Source organism: Triticum aestivum, chromosome 4A (assembly GCF_018294505.1).
Source record: "Triticum aestivum cultivar Chinese Spring chromosome 4A, IWGSC CS RefSeq v2.1, whole genome shotgun sequence".
NCBI lineage: Eukaryota > Viridiplantae > Streptophyta > Magnoliopsida > Poales > Poaceae > Triticum > Triticum aestivum.
In genome coordinates, this window is record NC_057803.1 from 305081080 (window position 1) to 305103022 (window position 21943).

Here is a 21943-nt window from a genome sequence, read left to right on the forward strand (position 1 = left end):
GTAGCGCACTTTGAAGCATGAAAACTATATGCTACAGGAAATTAACATGGCAAAGCAAGGCATGGCATGAAGCTATTCAAAGCACTTAATAAAAGTCCCTTAGTGACCTTGAGCCAAAAGCAATCAGAAAGTACAATTGTAAGCATGTGAACATGGCAAAAACATAAACAGATTACAGACTTGTGAAAAACTGGAGCATGCAAATCGGTTAACGAGTAGGCATGTTTACGAGCTCGATGCACTCACTACAGAGCATGGCATAACAAACTAAGCATACGCCCATCAAGAATACATATCATAGAAGCTAGACATGGCAAGAACAACAACATAGCATGCACGGATCAATAGCAACATCCTCGGCCAAATCGCTAACAAGTCAACAATCTGCCAGGATTCACGAAATAGCAAAAGTAGAGCTCGATTGACTCAAGCTAGGGTGCTCCATAAATGAAAAAAAAAGACATGGATGGATAGAGCACCACAATGTTAACAAAACATACTTACTGATCATCCTCAAAAGAGGCATGGATCACTAGGAAACAACATGAACATATGGCATAATGAAAACATCGGGACAAGGACTTAGAGAAATTCTAAGTCCCTGAAATCAGCATTAACGAATGCACTACTTTGCAAGTTTGTGCTAGTCACCACACATATCACAAAAATACATGGTAAGGACCTCTGTAAAGATGGCATGGCATATAACAAAACTCATGTACAGCTCAGGAGCATATCATGCACACATTAATCATGGCAAAAAATGACAAATAGCTATTTGATGAAACAGATCTGACAATTATATCACATAGCCCTCTTCCAACAGCATTTCGGACATCAAGATGAGCTCAAATGAAAATGATGCAATGAGATGAAATGATGTACTCTATGAGTCGAACATTTTGATATGCTACACGCGCAAATTGGAGCTACAGATGTGGAGTTATAGCATGATGAAGTTTGCATAAAAAATAATTGAGCGAGAGGGAAAGTCAACCCCGGATCTAGGGTTACTGTAGCGGCGGCGGATCCAGATTCGGATCGCGGCGCGGAAGCCGAGGATGGCCGGATTGAGGTCGCCGGAGTTGGACCGGGTCCTCGTCGGAGAGGGACGCGGGGTCGCCGGGTAGCCGGACATGGCGCGGACGATGAGGGGGCGACGAGGCGGTGACCTGCGGCGGCGTCGGGCAAAAGCAGCACAGCGGGGAGCTCACCGGGGCAGAGCTTGGCTCCGGCCGGCGATGGCTCTGCGGCGGTGATCCGGCAGGAGGAGGCTGGGAGGCGGCGCGCTCGCGGTGGAAGAGGCGGGGGGCGGCGCTCGCGTCGGGCCGGGGAGGGCCTCGCACGGGCTGTGCGGGCCGGCACGGGCAGAAGCGGCAATGTGGGGTGCGCGGGACACGTGGCGCCCCCGGATTGGCGGCGGCGGTGCATCCGGCTAGGGCGGACGTTGTCCGGCGGCGGAGAGGGTTTTTTTTCTAGGGTTAGGGGGAAGAAGACCCGAAAATTTCGGAGGAGGGTCTATTTATAGAGGTAGAGGGAGCTAGGAAGCTCCAAATGGAGTGCGGTTTTCGGCCACGCGATCGTGATCGAACGCTCTAGATGATGGAAGGGTCTTTGGTGGGTTTTGGGCCAGTTTGGAGAGGTGTTGGGCGGCAACACACACGAGGCCTTCTCGGTCCCTCGGTTAACCGTTAGAGTATCAAACGGAGTCCAAATGGTACGGAACTTGACAGGCGGTCTACCGGTAGTAAACCAAGGCCGCATGAAAAGTCTCGGTCCAATCCGGAAATGTTTAACCCCCACACATGAAAAGAGGTAGAAAGGACCACCGGAGGAGATAGGAGCGCCGGAATGCAAAACGGACAACGGGGAAAATGCTCGGATGCATGAGACGAACACGTATGCAAATGCAATGCACATGATGACATGATATGAGATGCATGACAAAGGCAACAACACACGGAGACAAAAACCCAAACCCGAGGAAAATAAAATAACTTAGGCCGGAAACGGCAAGAGTTGGGATACATATAAGGTAAATTACATCCGGGGTGTTACAACACTCCACCACTACGAAAGGACCTCGTCCTGAGATCTAGGACTGGAAAACACCGGGTACTCAGAACGGAGGTGAACCTCACGTTCCCAGGTGGCTTCACGGTCGGAATGGTGTGACCACTTGACTTTGAGGAATTTGATTGACTTATTGCGAGTCTTGCGCTCAGTTTCTTCAAGAATAGCCACTGGGTGCTCACGATAAGAAAGGTCTTCTTGGAGATCAATGTCTTCAAAGTTGATGGTGCGGTCAGGGGTCTTGAAGCACTTGCGGAGTTGAGAGACATGGAACACGTCGTGCACATTTGCAAAGTTGGAGGGAAGCTCGAGTTGATAGGCGAGATCGCCTCCCTTGCTGACGATCTTGAAAGGACCCATGTATCTAGGGGCAAGCTTCCCTTTGATACCGAAGCGACGAGTACCTTTCATTTGAGAGACGCGAAGGTAAACATGGTCTCTGATTTCAAAAGCCAAATCACGATGCTTACTATCATAGTAGCTCTTTTGGCGCGATTGCGTTGCTTTGAGGTTATCACGAATGACCTTGCACATTTCCTCTGCCTCTGTGATCAAGTCATGTCCAAGAAGTTGACGTTCATCGGTCTCTGACCAGTTAAGAGGAGTACGGCACTTCCTGCCATAGAGAATTTTGAATGGGGCCTTGCCCGAACTTGCTTGAAAACTGTTTTTGTAGGAGAACTCGGCATATGGAAGACAATCTTCCCACTTCATGCCGAAAGAGATAACGCAAGCCCTGAGCATATCTTCAAGAATCTGATTGACACGCTCGACTTGACCGCTAGTTTGAGGATGAAAAGCTGTGCTGAAGCAGATGTTGGTGCCCATGTCCTTCTAAAAAGAATCCCAAAACTTGGAGGTAATGATGCTACCACGGCCTGAAGAGATCAATTGTGGAATGCCGTGCAGAGAGACAATCCGAGAGGTATACAGCTCCGCCAATTGAGCTATAGTGATAGACTCTTTGATAGGCAGAAAGTGAGCCACTTTAGTGAGTTTGTCGATGACAACGAATATAGCATCATTGCCACGCTTGGACTTTGGAAATCCCGTCACGAAGTCCATCTCAATGTGGTCACACTTCCATTATGGAATGGCAAGAGGTTGGAGGAGACTAGCTGGTCGTTGGTGTTCTGCCTTCACTCTTCTGCATACATCACATTCATTCACGAACTGAGCAATCTCGCGCTTCATTCGAGTCCACCAATAAGCCTGCTTGAGGTCCTGGTACATCTTCGTACTCCCAGGGTGGATGGAGAGGAGTGAATTGTGAGACTCGTTCATAATGACTTTATGAAGGTCACCTTTAGGCACAACAATGCGATCCTCGAAGAAGAGAGTATCCTTGTCATCAAGGCGATAGTACTTGTACTTGGGTTGACTCTTGGCAATCCCAATCTTCACCTTCTTCACCATAGCATCAAGAAGTTGAGCCTCGCGAATCTGATCATCCAAAGTAGGAGAGACTTGAAGGTTGGCGAGGAAACCTTGAGGAACAACTTGCAAATTGAGTTTGCGGAAAGCTTCACAAAGCTTGGGTTGGTAAGGCTTGAGAATCAGACTGTTGCATTACGCCTTCCTGCTCAAAGCGTCAGCAATCACATTGGCCTTGCCTGGAGTATATTCGATGCTCGGATTATACTCTTGAATCATTTCGACCCAACGAGTCTGCCTGAGGTTGAGATTAGGCTGAGTGAAGATGTACTTGAGACTCTTGTGGTCAGTGAAGATGTCCACTTTTCTTCCCAATAAAAGACGTCTCCAAGTCAAAAGAGCATGCACAACTGCCGCCAACTCGAGGTCATGAGTGGGGTAGTTCTTCTCGTTGGGCTTCAACTGGCGAGAAATATAGGCCACAACTTTCTTCTCTTGCATCAACACTACACCAAGACCTTGAAGAGAGGCATCGTAGAAGACCTCGAACGGTTTGGTTTCATCAAGAGGAGTCAGAACTGGTGCAGTGACTAATTTCTCTTTCAGGGTGTTGAAAGCGATGTCACATTCTGGAGACCAAACGTACTTGACGTGCTTCTGGAGAAGGTTGGAAAGAGGCTTCGCGATCTTTGAAAAGTTCTCAACAAACCTTCGATAGTAGCTTGCGAGACCAAGGAAGCTGCGGAGTTGCTTCAAGTTCTGAGGTGGTTCCCAATTCACAATTGCAGACACCTTCTCAGGATTCACCGCTATGCCCTTGGCAGAGATGATATGCCCAGGATAGAGAACCTCATCGAGCCAAAACTCGCACTTTGAAAACTTGGTGTAGAATGTTCTCTGAGCTTATCAAGCACCAAATGCAAGTGCTTGGCATGATCTTCCTTGTTCTTCAAAAAGACCAGAATGTCATCGAGGTAGACCAAGACGAAGTCATTTGTGTAGGCATTGAAGATGAAGTTCATCATGCGAGAGAAAGTCGGCGGAGCGTTGACGAGGCCAAAAGACATGACAGTGTATTCATATGAACCATAGCTTGTTCTGAAAGCCGTCTTGGGAATATCTTGCTCACGGATACGAATCTGGTGATAGCCCGTACAGAGATCAAGCTTGGAGAATACTTGAGCACCTTTGAGTTGTTCGAACAGCTCGTTGATGTTGGGAAGTAGGTACTTGTTCTTGATAGTCTTCTTGTTCAATGGACGGTAGTCAACACAAAGTCGGTCCGTTCCATCCTTCTTCTTCACAAAAATAACTCCACAACTGCACGGAGAAGAACTAGGTCAGATGAGACCCATACGCTCTTGAATATCGGGTTTCTTCTTCAACTCCTTCAACTGTTCAGGTCCAAGCTTGTAAGGACGTTTTCAAACCGGTTCCGTGCCAAGCTCAAGATCGATGACAAATTCAACTCGCCGGTGCGGAGGCATTCCTGGAAGCTCTTCTGGAAAGACGTCTTGATATTCGCAAACGACTGGAATTTGAGAGATGGCATCGAGTTCACCCTTCTCATTGAGAGAAAACAGACGGATGGTATCATCATGAGCAGCAAAGACAATTACATCCTCAGACGAATGAGTCAATTGAATCTGCCTGGCAGCACAATCAAGTTGCGCCTTGTGCTTAGAAAGCCAATCCATACCAAGAATAAGATCAATATCCGAGTTACCAAGGACCATTGGAGAAGTAAGAAACTTGTAATCGACCAACGTGATAGTAACATCCGGAGCCATCATTTTGGTGTTCATGAACAAACTCGGAGAAGAAACCGCTATCGACTTAGGCAAATCAACAGTATGCACATCATGCATGGATGCAAAAGGCTTCGATAAAAATGACAAAGATGCACTAGTATCAAAAAGAACTCTTGCGGGAATGTCATTAACAGGAAGGTTACCCATAATCACATCTGGCGAGTCCTCTGCCTGAGCTGCGTTCAACAAGTTGACCTTAGCAGACTTGGGATTATGCTTGACCATAGCTGTACTTGCCAATCTTATAGGAGGAGGAGGAGGGATACACCTCTGATTGAAGCATTTGTTGGCATAGTGACCCTTCTGTTGGCACTTGTTGCATGTGACCTCTGAAAGCGGACGGTGATACGGAGCACTCGATCTTGGAGCTTGAGACAAAGTCTTGTTCTGAAAGCCAGGGTTGGGTGGGTGGGAAGATCCACTGCCAGCTTTGCTCTTTTGCTGATAAGGCTGCTGGAATGGAGGAGGAGGAAGCCAATACTTCTGCTGCTTAGCCACTTGAGTTGAGGAAGAAGGAGTAGCATCTCTGACTCGCTTCTTGGAAACATCGCACTTCAGTTGAACAGTCTCTTGCTTCATTGCCATGTTGCAAAACTCATCGTACCTCTTGGGCTCAAAGAGAACGAGAGCTAGCTGGATTTCTTCTCTCAGACCACCCTTGAACTGGTATATCATGCTCTTCTCGTCAGGGACGTCCTACTTAGCAAAACGGGCGAGCTTCTCCTACATACATGCATCACATATCGCATCCCACATAGCATACCATGTTCGCATCATGTTGTTTGAGCATTGCACATGGTTGATTGTGTTCCTTTTGCTTGTTTGTCTTATTTGGGTAGAGCCGAGAGACGAGTTTGCTTACGAGGAGCCCGTTGAGTTTGCTTACGAGGATCATGTCAATCTGACAACTTTGCAGGCAAGATGATCATACCCTCGAAATCACTTCTATCTTTGCTTGCTAGTTGCTCGCTCTTTTGCTATGCCTATGCTACGATACCTACCACTTGCTTATCATGCCTCCCAAATTGCCATGTCAAACCTCTAACCCACCTTGTCCTAGCAAACTGTTGATTGGCTATGTTACCGCTTTGCTCAGCCCCTCTTATAGCGTTGCTAGTTGCAGGTGAAGATTGGAGATCGTTCCTTGTTGGAACATTGTTTATTGCTGGGATATCACCATATTATCTTGTTATCTTAATGCACCTATATATTTGGTAAAGGGTGGAAGGCTCGGCCTTTTGCCTAGTGTTTTGTTCCACTCTTGCCACCCTAGTTTCTGTCATATCGGTGTTATGTTCCCGGATTTTGCGTTCCTTACGCGGTAGGGTTATAATGGGAACCCCTTGACAGTTCGCCTTGAATAAAACTCTTCCAGCAATGCCCAACATTGGTTTTACCATTCGCCACCTAGCCTTTTTCCCTTGGGTTTCGCGGACTCAAGGGTCATCTTTATTTTAACCCCCCCCGGGCCAGTGCTTCTCTAAGTGTTGGTCAAACTGAGCGATGTCCGGGGCTACCAGGGGCAACTCTAGGCTGGCCTACCCGACGTCTTGCTCATCCGGTGTGCCCTGAGAACGAGATATGTGCAGCTCCTATCAGGATTTGTCGGCACATCTGGGTGGTGTTGCTGGTTTAGTTTTACCATTGTCGAGGATGTCTTGTAAAACCGGGATGCTGAGCCTGATCGGAATGTCTCGGGAGAAGGAATATCCTTCGTTGACCGTGAGAGCTTGTGATGGGCTAAGTTGGGACTCCCCTGCAGGGATTTGAACTTTCGAAAGCCGTGCCCGCGGTTATGGGCAGATGGGAATTTGTTAATGACCGGTTGTAGATAACTTGAAACTTAACTTAATTAAAATGAATCAACTGCATGTGTAACCGTGATGGTCTCTTCTCAGCGGAGTCCGGGAAGTGAACACGGTGTTGGAGTAATGCTTGACGTAGGTTGTTATGGGATCACTTCTTGATCATAGTTCTTCTTTCGTGCTTTGCCTTCTCTTCTCGCTCTCTTTTGTGAACAGGTTAGCCACCATATATGCTAGTCGCTTGCTGCAGCTCCACATATTACCTTGCCTTACCTATAAGCTTAAATAGTCTTGATCGCGAGGGTGCGAGATTGCTGAGTCCCCGTGACTCACAGATTACTTCCAAACCAGATGCAGGGACCGATGATACCGTTCCAGATGATGCGGTTGAGCTCAAGTGGGAGTTCGATGAAGCCTCTCGTCATTACTATGTGTCTTTCCCAGATGATCAATAGAGGTGCCCAGTTGGGGCGATCGGGGACTATGTCGCATGTTGGGGTTGATCTTTTATTCTGGTACCGTAGTCGGACCATGAGTGTATTGGATGATTGTAATGTTATTCATGTATTTGTGTGACGTGGCGAGTGTAAGCCAACTATGTATCCTTTCCCCTATTATATATTTATACCTTACTTGCGACATTGCTTTCAATGCGGTTATGCCTCTAAGTCGTGCTTCGACACGTAGGAGATATAGCCGCATCGAGGGCGTTACAGCGTGCCAGGGAGCCCATGCGCACCCTGGTGGGTTCTGCTCAACCAGGCCCACCTCTGGTGCCCATCTTTTGGCATATAAGTCATTTTGACCTAGAAAAAAATAGGGGAGGACTTTCAGGAAAGAGTGCCACCGTCTCGAGGCGGAACTTGGGCAAAAGCACTTTTGCCATTTGGTAGAGCGATTCTACCGTGGGAACTTCCCTCCCAGAGGGGGACATCATCGTCATCATCATCACCAACAACTCTCCCGTCTTGGGGAGGGAAATCTCCATCAACATCTTCAAGAACACCATCTCAACTCAAACCCTAATTCATCTCTTATGTCCAATATTGTTACCAGAACTATAGATTGGTTCTTGTGGGTGACTTGTAGTGTTGATTACATCTTGTAGTTGATTACTATATAGTTTATTTGGTGGAGGATTATATATTCAGATCCATTATGCTATTTAATACCCCTCTGATCTTGAGCATGTTTATCATTTGTGATTAGTTACTTTTGTTCTTGAGTTCACGGGAGAAATCATGTTGCAAGTAATCATGTGAACTTGATATGTGTTCGATATTTTGATAGTATGTATGTTGTGATTACCTTAGTGGTGTCATGTGAACATCGACTACATGACACTTCACCACATTTGGGCCTAAGGAAGTGCATTCTGGAGTAGTTCTTAGATGATGGGTCGTGAGAGTGATAGAAACTTAAACCCTAGTTTATGCGCTATTCCGTAACGGACTGATTGGATCCAAAAGTTTACTACTATGGTTAGGATTTATCCTTAATACTTCTCTCGTAGTTGCGGATGCTTGCGAGGGGGTTAATTGATACGTCCATTTTGCATCATGTTTTCTTACTGTTATTTATGATGTTTTTATCCATATTAATTCTTTTTGGAGTAATTCTAATGCCTTTTCTCTCATAATATGCAAGGTATACACAAAGAGGGAGAATTCCGGCAGCTGGAAATCTGACCTGGAAAAGCTACGTTGGGCCACCTATTCTGCACAACTCCAAACAAGCTGAAACTTCAGGGAGATTTTTTTATCAAATATATGAAGAATATTGGAGCAAATAACTACCAGAGGGGGCCCACCAGGTGGGCACAACCCACCTGGGTGCACCTGGGAGCCCACGCGCACCCTGGTGGGCTGTGCTCACCCAGGCCCACCGCTGGTGCCCATCTTTTGGTATATAGGTCATTTTGACCCAAAAAATCAGTAGAGGACTTTGGGACGGAGCGCCGCCATCTCGAGGCGGAACTTGGGCAGGACCACTTTTGCCCTCTGGCGGAACTTCTCTCCCAGAGGGGGAAATCATTGTCATCACCATCACCAACAACTATCCCATCTTGGGGAGGGCAATCTCCATCAACATCTTCAACAAAAAAATCTCCTCTCAAACCCTAGTTCATCTCTTGTGATCAATCTTGTTACCAGAACTATAGATTGGTGCTTGTGGGTGACTAGTAGTGTTGATTAGATCTTGTAGTTGATTACTATATGGTTTATTTGGTGGAAGATTATATGTTCAGATCCAATATGCTATTTAATACACCTCTGATCTTCAGCATGATTATCATTTATGAGTAATTACTTTTGTTCTTGAAGTCACGGGAGAAATCATGTTCCAAGTAATCATGTGAACTTGATATGTGTTCGATATTTTGATAGTATGTATGTTGTGATTCCCTTAGGGAATGCATTGTGGAGTAGCAATTAGATGATGGGTTGCATGAGTGACAGAAGCTTAAACCCCAGTTTATGCGCTATTCCATAAGGGACCGATTGGAACCAAAAGTTTAATGCTATGGTTAGAATTTATTCTTAATACTTTCCTCATAGTTGTGGATGCTTTTGAGAGGGTTAATCATAAGTAGGACCTTTGTTCAAGTAAGAATAACACCTAAGCATCGGTCCACCCACATATCAAATTATCAAAGTACCGAACACGAATTAAGCCAACATGATGAAAGTTACTAGATGAATATCCCATGTACCCTCAAGAACACTTTGCTTATCATAAGTGACCGTTTTGGCCTGTCCTTTGCCTCAAAAGGATTGGGCTACCTTGCTGCACTTTTGGTACTACTATCATTACTTGCTCATTACAAATTACCTTGCTATCAGACTACTCCGTTACTTACCGACACTTTTACTTAACGAAAAGAGCTACAATTGATCCCCTATACTTGTGGGTCATCAAGGCTATTTTCTGGAGCCGTTGCCGGGGAGTGAAGCGCCTTTGGTTAGTGGAATTTGGTAAGGAAACATTTATATAGTGTGCTGAAATTTATTGTCACTTGTTACTATGGAAAACAATCCTTTGAGGGGTTTGTTTGGGGTATCTTCACCTCGACCGGAACCACAATTAGCAGCCCCTCAACCTACTGCACCTACTAAAAATATTGAGTATGAAATTCCTTCGGGTATGATAGAACAACTGCTAGCCAATCCTTATGCAGGAGACGTAACCGAACATCCTGATAGGCACTTGATATATGTAGAACAAATATGTGGATTGTTCAAGCTTGTAGGTTTGCCGGGAGATGAAGTTATGAAAAAGGTTTTCCGTTTTTCTTTGAAGGTAAAAGCATTGGCATGGTATAGGCTATGCGATGATATTGGATCTTGGTATTGGAATCGTTTGAAATTGGAGTTCCATCAAAAAATTTATCCTATGCATCTAGTTCATCGTGACCGGAATTATATATATAATTTTTGGCCTCGTGAAGGAGAAAGTATCGCTCTAGCTTGGGGTAGGCTTAAGTCAATGTTACATTCATGCCCCAATCATGAGCTCTCAAGAGAAATTATTATCCAGAACTTTTATGCTCGGCTTTCTCGTAATGATCAAACCATGCTCGATACCTCTTGTGCTGGTTCTTTTATGAAGAAGACTATTGAATTCCGGTGGGATCTTTTGGAAAGAATTAAATGCAACTCTGAAGATTGGGAACTCGACGAAGGTAAAGAGTTAGGTGTTAAAGTTAAGTATGATTGTGTTAAATCTTTTATGGATACCAATGCTTTTCAAAAGTTTACCACTAAATATGGACTTGACTATGAGTTAGTAGCATCCTTTTGTGAATCATTTGCTACTCATGTTGATCTCCCTAAAGAGAAGTGGTTTAAATATCACCCACCTATTAAATAATAAATTAAAGAACCTGTGCCAATTAAATAAGAAACTATACTTTGCAATGTAGATCCCATTGTTCCTTCTACTTATATTGAGAAACCACATTTCCCTGTTAGGATAAAGGACCATGCTAAAGTTCCAACTGTCGTTAACAAAAGATATACTAGAACACCTAAACCTGATGAACAAATTAAAGTAGAACCTAGTATTGCTATGGTTAAAGATCTCTTGGAAGAAGACATGGATGGGAATGTTATTTACTTTTGTGAAGAAGCCGCTAGAATTGCCAAACCTAATAAAAAGGATAAACAAAGACCTGTTGTTGGCATGGCCGTTGTCTCAGTTAAAAGAGGAGATTACTATTATCATGGTTTATGTGACATAGGTGCTAGTGTGAGTGCTATTCCTTACACTTTATATCAAGAAATTATGAATGACATTGCACCCGTAGAGATAGAATACATAGATGTTACTATTAAACTTCCTAATAGAGACACTATATCACCAATTTGGATTGTTAGAGATGTTGAAGTCTTGTGTGTGAAAATAAAATACCCTACTGATTTTCTTGTTATTGGTTCCCCACAAGATGACTTTTGTCCCATTATCTTTGGTAGACCTTTCTTGAACACCATTAATGCTAAAATTGACTATGAAAAGCAAACTGTCGGTGTTAGTTTCGGTGATGAGTCTCATGAGTTTAATTTTTCAAAGTTTTGTAGAAAGCTTCATGAAAAAGAATTGTCTAGCAAAGTTGTGCTACCTACTGATCCAGTAGAACAATATTTGCTAGACCATGAAAATGAATTACATATGCATGAAAGAAATGAAATAGATAAGATTTTCTCTGAACAACGTCCTCTGCTTAAACACAATTTGCCTATTGAAACTCTAGGAGGTCCTCCTCCACATAAAGGTGATCCCGCATTTGAATTAAAACAATTGTTACACTTTGAAATATGCTTATCTTGATGAAAAGAAGATATATCCTGTTATTATTAGTGCTAACCTTTCAGAACATGAAGAACAAAGATTATTGAAAGTTCCGAGGAAGCACCAAGCTCCTATTGGATAAACTCTTGATGATTTTAAGGGCATTAGTCCCAGTCTATGTCAGCACAAAATTAATATGGAACCTGATGCTAAACCCGTTGTTGATCACCCATGTAGGTTAAATCCAAAAATGAAGGAAGTGGTAAGAACGGAAATCTTAAAACTTCTGGAAGTAGGTATAATCTATCCTATAGCTGATAGTAGATGGGTAAGTCCTGTTCATTGTGTCCCTAAGAAAGGAGGTATAACTGTTGTTCCTAATGATAAGAACAAACTTATTCCACAAAGTGTTACAGTCTATAGAATGGTAATTGATTTTAGAAAATTAAACAAAGCAAATAGAAAAGATCATTACCCTCTGCCTTTTATTGATCAAATGCTTGAAATATTGTCTAAGCAGACACATTTTTTCTTCCTTGATGGATACTCTAGTTTTTCACAAATACCTGTTTCTCAAGCTGATCAAGAAAAGATCACTTTTACTTGTCCCATTGGAAACTATGCTTATAGACGTATGCCTTTTAGTTTATTTAATGCACCTGCTACTTCTCAGAGATGTATGACTGCTATATTCCCCGAATTTTGTGAAAAGATTGTTGAGGTTTTCATGGATGACTTCTCTATTTAGGGGAAGTCTTTTGATGATTGTTTAAGCAATCTTGATCGAGTTTTGCAGAGATGTGAACAAACAAATCTTGTCTTGAATTGGGAGAAGTGCCACTTTATGGTTAATGAAGGCATTGTCTTGGGTCATAAAATGTCTGAAAGAGGTATTGAAGTGGACAAAGCGAAGGGTCATGCAATTGAGAAAATGCCATGTCCTAAAGATATAAAAGGTGTTCGTAGTTTCTTAGGTCATGCTGGTTTCTATAGGATATTTATCAAAGACTTCTCTAAAATTTCTAGGCCTATTATGAATCTTTTGCAAATGGATATTCCTTTTGTTGTTTATGATGATTGTTTAGAAGCCTTTGAAACACTCAAGAAAGCCTTAATTTCTGCACCTATTGTTCAACCACCTGATTGGAACTTGCCTTTTGAAATTATGTGTGATGCTAGTGATTATGCTATTGGTGCTATTCTTGGATGAAGAGTTGATAAGAAACTGAATGTTATTCATTATGCTAGTAAAACTCTAGACAGTACTCAACGAAACTATGCTACTACTGAAAAAGAATTCTTAGCAGTGGTTTTTTCTTGTGATAAATTTAGACCTTATATTGTTGATTCCAAAGTAATTGTTCACACTGATCATGCTGCTATTAAATATCTTATGGAAAAGAAAGATGCTAAACCTAGAATTATTCGATGGGTTCTCTTGTAACAAAATTTGATTTACATATCATCGATAGAAAAGGTGCTGAGAACCCCGTAGCTGATAACTTGTCCAGGCTTCAAAATGTGCCTGATGACCCACTGCCCATTGATGATAGTTTTCCTGACGAGAAGTTAGATACAATAAATGTTGCTCATAATACTCCTTGGTGTGCTGACTATGCTAATTACATTATTGCTAAATATTTACCACCTAGCTTTATATGTCAACAAAACAAAAAGTTTTTGTATGATTTCAGACATTACTTTTGGGATGACCCACATCTTTATAAAGAAGGAGTAGATGATATTATTTGACGTTGTGTACCTGAGCATGAACATGGACAAATCCTACGGAAATGTCACTCCTAAGCTTATGGAGGGCATCACGCTGGAGATAGAGCTACTCACAAGGTATTGCAATCTGGATTTTGTTGGCCTACTCTCTTCAAGGATGCCCGTAAGTTCGTCTTATCTTGTGATGAATGTCAAAGAATGGGTAAGATCGGTAAGCATCAAGAAATGCCTATGAATTATTCACTTGCTGTTGAACCATTTGATGTTTGGGGATTTGATTACATGGGACCTTTTCCTTCCTCTATTGGGTATACACATATTTTGGTTGCTGCTGATTATGTTACTAAATGGGTAGAAGCTATACCAACCAGTAGTGCTGATCACAACACCTCTATTAAAATGCTTAGCGAAGTTATTTTCCCAAGGTTTGGAGTCCCTAGATATTTAATGCTTGATGGTTTTCCACTTTATTCTTGGTGCTTTCCACAAAGTGCTTGCCAAGTATGATGTTAACCATAGAATTGCATCACCTTATCACCCTCAGTCTAGTGGTTAAGTTGAACTTAGCAATAGGGAAAAAAATTAATTTTTCAAAAGACTGTCAATAGGTCCAGGAATAATTGGTCTAAGAAATTAGATGATGCACTTTGGGCTTATAGAACAACATATAAAAATCCTATGGGTATGTCTCCTTATAAAATGTTTTATGGAAAAGCTTGCCTCTTGAGTTAGAACATAAAGCATATTGGGCCAGCAAAGAGCTCAAGTATGATTTCAAACTTGCTGGTGAAAAGCGGTTATTTGATATTACCTCATTAGATGAATGGAGAACCCAAGCTTATGAAAATGCAAAATTATTCAAAGAAAAAGTTAAAAGATGGCATGACAGAAGAATTCTAAAGCGTGAGTTTAAAGTCGGAGAATATGTTCTTTTGTACAACTCTCATTTCAGATTCTTTGCAAGAAAACTCCTCTCAAAATGGGAAGGCCCCTATGTTATCGAGGAATTTTATCGGTCTGGGGCCATCAAAATAAATAATGCCGAAGGTACTAACCCGAAGGTTGTCAATGGGCAACGAATAAAACATTATATCTCAAGTATGCCCATTAATGTTGAAAGTAATAATATCCAAACTTTGATACCAGAAGAACACATAAAAGAGTCCTTCCGGAACACTCCAGAATCGTGAAAATAAGGAGGTACGTGATACGGTAAGTAAACGGACTCCGAAAAATCCGCAAAAATATTTTTTGTCAGTTTTGGAATATTTAGAAAATAGGAAAATAAGAAACTACCAGGAAGCGTACCCTGGTGGGCACAAGACACCAGGGCGCCCCACTAGGCTTCCTGGCCCGCCCAAGTGTGTTGTGCCCACCTGGGACACCATCCGGACTTCTCTTTTCTTCCGTTTGCTTGTCCCCCAAGATAAAAATATATATATATATACTTCCCAAACCTTTTGGCCACTGTATCACGGAGAAATCCCCTGTTCTCTTTTCTTGTTGTTTTCTGTCAGATCTGTTGAGTCAGGCATCATGTCTTCTTATTCCTCCAATAACATGGAAGAGGATGCTTGGTTGATGAAGATCGAGTTGAAGAGAGAAGAGCCCGCGGAAGCCGTCAGAGGAGATAAGAGCAAGGAGGTTACTATAGATCAACCTCTGGCCTTCGAACAAGCACTGCCAGCTGAGGAGGAAGAGGAATATATCATTAAACCCTACCTTGTTCACCTTCGTGCTGATATTGAAGCCTTTCACGTCATTGAAATAGTCCGCATACAAAATAAGTATCTCACTCGTGAAAATATTCTGCATCAAGAGCATATCATCCACCTCTGGAGCGTCATCCGTCGATTGGAGAATCTATTGATCCTTAAGGATAGGATCGCTTCATCACCGCCACCATCATCTTCACCACCAAAAGAAAATTGAGTATCGGGTATGGGCACTCCCCTTGGCTTCCGCCAAGCTTGGGGGAGGTGCCTTGTATCATATCATCCCAGTATCTTTTTTGCTTTTACTTTTTTTAGTTCAATCTTTTGCTTTAGATGAATAAAAGTTTAGTTCAATCCTTTCTTTTCGAGAATTTTCTTAATGATCTATCCTAGTAATCATGTGCGAGACATATAATAAAGTTTAGTTTGAGTTTTTTCTTTCTTTATTTTTCATGTTGCAATTAAAAGAAAGGGAATAAATGAAAGAAAGGAAGTAAATGAAAAAGATCATATCCTAATCTGATGGTAGGTGATGACTCCACATAAAGAAAAGTATAAGTCGAACATTTTATTAGAGATTGACAAACATAGCATTAGTCAATGATGCAACTCATGAAAGAATTAATAAGGGAAGAGAAGATTCACATATAAATATATTATCCTAGAAATCTTTTGTGATTGCGAGCCCTCATCAAAATATTATATGCCAAAATTGTTGACGTTGGACAAGGAAGACAACTTAATGCTTTATGTTTGTTTATATTCACATAGAAGTCATATTTTCATGGATCCTTTAACATGTGGTGCTTGCCCCTATCTTTGCTAGCCAAAAATTCCGCACTAAGTAGAGATACTACTTGTGGATCCGAAAACCCTTAAACCCAAATCTTATTTTCAAGTGTCCACCATACCGACCTAGGGATTGAGAAAGATACCTCAAGTAAGTTGTCATTGGTGCAAAAAGGCAATAAAAATGCTTCTAAAAGTGTGAGATCATTTAGTGTAAGATAAAATTGAGCGTTGCACGAACTTGTGATGGTGAAGAATAAATGCGACAGACTGCATAATAAAGGTCACTATCACAAGGGGCAATGCAACGTGACGTTATTTTGTACAAGGGGTTGAGCATACATACAAATAAGCGCATGTCAACCTCTGCTTCCCTCCACGATGGGCCTATATTTTACTTTTATGCAAGGAGTTAAAGTATTCCACCTATTCCTTCTTATTTTTCCCCATTGACAAGCATCATGTGGTGAGGAAAGATCTAGGAAAATATGTCCAGTTGAATATAGAAAGCATGAATTATTATTGTTGACATCGCCCTTGAAGTGAATACGCTGGGAGGAGAAACTATAAGCCCCTATCTTGCTATGTGTCCGGTCGAAACGTTTTACTCATGTGTACACGGTGAGTGTTAGCAATCATAGAAAACCATATGATGGTTGAGTATGTGGACTTGCTTAAAGGCTCTGATACGCGACCCTTCCTGAAAAGATGATGAATTGTAGTTGCAAAGTTGACTGAGAACATAGTTTGTTGGTTTATATTAGAGTATTTGCTTTGTACTTCAATAGTGTGATGAATTGTCACTTATTCATGAGAAGTCTATGATAAAATTTCTATGATATGAGTCTTATGTTTAAGTTAATGAGAAGTATAATAGAGTTTTTGTTTTTATCGACACCTCTCTCTCTCTCTCTCTCAGCATGTGGACATGTTTTTCGATTTTGGTTTTTTGCTTGAGAACAAGCGAGGTCTAAGCTTGGGGGAGTTGATACGTCCATTTTGCATCAGTATTTCTTACTGTTATTTATGATGTTTTTATCCAGAATAATGCTTTTTGGAGTAATTCTAATGCCTTTTCTCTCATTGACGATGTCCTGGACTAGGGGGTACTCACCACATCGTCTCCCAGTCAGTTAGATTGGGCTGAGGACCCCCATGGCCGTATACTCATGGGCCAGTTCAGACAGCTGCCGCATACAAAGAAGATTCCACAAGACTTGGTGATCAAGACAAGAACTGCTCCCCCACCGACGTATTCGGCTAGGACTCTTGTTATCCTAGGCCTCTGGTGCATTATATAAACCAGGGTCAGGCTAGTCGATAGATACACAACAATCATAATCATAGGCTAGCTTCTAGGGTTTAGCCTCTACAATCTCGTGGCAGATCAACTCTTGTAATACTCATATCATCAAGATTAATCAAGCAGGAAGTAGGGTATTACATCCATAGAGAGGGCCCGAACCTGGGTAAACATCGTGGGCCCTGTCTCCTGTTACCATCGACCTTAGAAGCACAGTTCGGGACCCCTACCCAAGATCTGCCAGTTTTGACACCGACATTGGTGCTTTCATTGAGAATTCCGCTGTGTGATCAGCAAAAGGATCAATGGCTTGCCCGCAGGTCAACTGCGACGCCGGCATCTTCGTCTTCGGCTTGACTGGTCACCTTGGCTCGACCGAGGACCGTGCTCCATCTCTGATCGTCATGTTCGGACGGGGGCCTTCTTCAACATCTACTCCGATCTCTATCATGATCATAGAGGAATCATCCAAGGAGCTCGAGGGCTCAACGTCAACATTGCCCTCGGGCGGTCGTGCTGTTTTTATGGACAATGAACTTGTATCCGCCGTCACCACCTCCTCGAGCGTCAGTTTGATGATTTCTTCGGTGGAATAGTGCGGAATTACGTCTACAACAACCATACAAAATTTCGACGAGTTCCAATGGAGGAATCTCCGACAATCTACGATATACCGAAGCCCTGTCAAATCTGGACGGAAATCTGGATGAGTTTAGGGCGTGGTCTCTAGAGCCCAGCTTAGAGGTCCTTTGGAAGATCCAACCATTCATCTACTGCGGAATGCCCATATCTACCACCCCTCCAAATTTCAGCTCGATCCGACGGTTCAAACTCTTGGAACCTTCCTATGAGTGGACCAATTTTCGGATCTCTTTTCTGCGCGAATACGGATCCGACCCGAATTCATGTTTCTTTATGAATGTGATATTGGACAACCTTTTTAGAGGAGTTCTCTTCTAGGGTATTGTGCATCGTTTTTAAACACGTGCTGGTAAAATTTTAAGCCTCCCCTGAGGTCATCTTCATCATCATGCTAGTGCCAGACCAGTCCGGCAATATTGCTCCAAGGTTGTCGACCTATGCTAGACACGTCGTCACTTTGTTGAGCCGAGCTCAACTTCTTCAGATCATCATCTCGGCAAGCCGAACAAGAGTTCGGCATTGCGAAGGATAAATCATCACCAACATCGCCGCCCCACGGATTACACGGAGCGGGCACACCGGCATCGCCGCATGGTCACTTCATCAAGCCGGCATTGACAACGTCATGACCTGCATCGGCAGGGCCGCACTGTTGCTTCTTGAAGCCGGTGTCCATCACCCCGACCTACTTCGACTCATCGGCTAACATCGAGACTTTGACATCTCGGCTGGACCGGGGGCTTCGCCATCTCTTCATCAACCTACTCCGGAGACTTCGGCGTCACTAACCGACCAACTCCGTCATGATTAGCTGGACCGAGGGCTTTGCCTCGGCGAGCCAACCTTTGCCAGGATCGCCATGCCGTCGCTTTCTCGCCCATCAGGCAATGGGTGTGCGGATCGAGTCCCAATTTTGGGAATCACCTTTCTTCGGATTGCTACAACAAATAAATGTCGGAGTAATGGGCCACGGGTAGGCCAACCCGAACCCCAGAACCTTTCAAGACATCGGGGCAGGCTGCGCCCCTCAAGACCCCAGGACGAAGAGCCGCCTTCAGGACGTCAACGGCAATACGGCCGACTGACCACCCACGGCCGAGTCGTAGGGACGACTTCAGGGAAAGCCAACTCCTGACTAGCGAATTCCAGAGAAGCCGGCTTTGGGGAGTCGGCCTGCGACTCCAACACCCCTCACGATCTCATCAAGAGGGACGGGGCAGGGGAGTGGCAACAATGAAGCCCGTTCTTGCCCCTTACCAACGGCAGGCATGGCCATAGCACGCCGTACCACGGAAGATCTCCGTGCGGCGAGGCACTGTTGCCATGCCGGCCCTGACATAAGCACCGCGGGACCGAATCTAGCACCCACGACGGCTTCTCTGTACGGCCTAGAGGCAGCAGGTCCCACCAGTCGGTGAGACCCCAGGAGACGGCAAGAGGACCACCAATCGGACCCGTCGAGAGTTGGCCCGGGGGTGTCGGCCGAGCCCTCCCCCGGGGCCCATGCGCCATTAATCAAGATGTGATGGGGAGTGGCGACAGTGATCACCCACCGGGCGGCGGGGCTGTTGCCATGACCTCATGATCAAGCCTGCATCAGCAGAAGCACGGCTACAGTAATCAGCAGCCGGCAAGACCCGCCCGCGACGGACGCGGCATGTCGGCTCTGTACTAGGCCAGTCGGCGGGGCCCGCCAGTCGGTGGGCCCCAGCGGTCGGCAGAGAAGACGGAGGCCAGAGGCACTGACGGCTGGGCTCGCGTCCAGCCGGATTACCATTGTACCCCTGGGGGGTAGGCCTATATAAACCCCCCAGGGCACCGATGCAATGGGTTGGAACCCAGTAGCTCTATACCAGATCATATAGAAGGGACAGAGCTAGCCTTGCCCTCTCCTACCTCCAAGAAACAGCTCAAGGAGCAACCGTGTAAACACTTTGCCATAGTGACCATGCGGAGGCCCCGCAGAGCAGCAGTAGGGGTATTATCTCCCCGGAGAGCCCTGAAGCTGGGTAAGATTCGCCGGCGTGCATGCATTCGCCTCATCCCGTTTCCAGGCACCGGCAACGTTCTACTCGCCCCCACCATGATAAGCCATCCGTTGGCATATGTCGCACCAAACCCCCGACATTTGGCGCCCACCGTGGGGCATGGTGCACTGCCGTCCGGAGACCTGTTTTGGACGGGAACCCTTTTTCTCCCTGGCGAGCGCAGCCAGCCAGGCATGCCAGACGGAGTTTGCGCCGACGCGCTAAGCGGCGTTGAGATTGCCTGCGCAGCCAGCTGCCTGGCCGAACTAGTCGGCGAGGTCCACCTCTTCGATGAACCTGCATCCAACGCAGGCACGGGCGGCCCCGAGAGCCTCCTCGCGGGCCTCCTCGGTCAACTCCACGTTTCCGGCGAGCCTGGCATAGACTTGGAGTCTGTGGGCTCCACCGACCCGATGTTAGTCGACTTCGACACCGCGTCGCTCGACGCCTTCCCCACCAGTGTGGTGGTCTACGACGAACTCCTCCCTCGCGCGGAGAGCGATGGAAGCACCGTCACCGAGGTGCTAGTCATCAGTCATGACAAGCTCCCCGGCGGAGGAGCGCACGACTCACTCGGCGCGGTGCTACAGGACCTAACTGCGCCCATTCCGGAAGACGCTAACGCGGAGACGTTGGAGATGTGCCGCCTTCAGCTCATTGAAGGCGCGAAGAAGCTGGCCAGCATGAGGCGCTTGTCAGAAGCCTACCAGCGGGAGATGGATCGCGCCGTCGGCGGCTCGCCGGCCCCGGCGCGGCCCAGCCGCCTTGGCGCGGTCCGGCAGCGGGGCATAGCCATCGCCAACCTGTTTGGGGCAAGCCGCCCTATGTACGCTACACCAGCGGAGAACATCCAAGCCGCTCAGGCAGCGGCAGATGAGCTGGACAATTTCGAGGGCGAAGAATGCCGCCTCATGATGGAGCGAGTCCAGCGGCTCCTCGACGCGGCCGCCGCAAAGAACAAGGCTGGCTGCCGCACGGAGGCGCCGTAGCGGCCAAACGATGACCTTCACCGAGATCAAGGCGCGACGTCTGGGACGCCGACTGGCGACGCCCGAGGAAGAAGAGACAAGGAGCCGGCTGTCAGCCACAGTCGGACTCGCATTACCATGGAGCGCGACCGAGACGGCCGCCCGAGGGCAGTGGAATGACGGGACGACTGTCCGCCTCCCCCTCCTCGCAAGCAGAGGCGGGTCTCCTTGCCGCCTGTTGATAATCCGACTCTCCGCGACCGCCTTGGCCGCCGAGAGGGAGTTGGAGAGAATGACGCCCGCCACCGGATCGACTAGCTTCACCGATCCCTGGCGCTAGAAGAACAAGACGAGCTGGGTCCGCCTTGTTTCGGGCCCCGCATTCGAGACGAGCCCTTTCCCAGAGGGTTCACGCTCCCAAGAGACACGCCCAAGTATACCGGCTCCGTGAAGCCGGAAGACTGGCTAGTCGACTACTCCACGGCTGTCAGCATAGCAAACGGCAACAAGTGTGTCGCCGTGAAGTACGTTCCGCTCATGCTCCAGGGCACGGCCTGGACATGGCTGAACAACCTAAAGCCCCGCTGCATCAATAGCTGGGTCGACTTCACCGAAGCATTCGTTCGCAACTTCACCAGCACGTACAAGCGTCCTCCCAAGCCCCGTCAGCTCTCCTTGTGCGTACAAGGCCCCGACGAGTCGACTCGCGATTACGTTGGCGGAGGCCTCCGCCTATCGGCCTCCGCCTTCTCCAGGCGAACGGCCTCTTCTTCATTGCGCTTCTCTTGCGCATTCCGCTCTGTCACCTCCCGGAGGTCAGCAGCGGGGTCAATCCACCGAGTGGTGGCGGACGTCTCCGCTGACCCCTTGACGGAGGCGGCGGTGACCCTCTCAAGAGTGAGGGGAGCCCTGAAGCA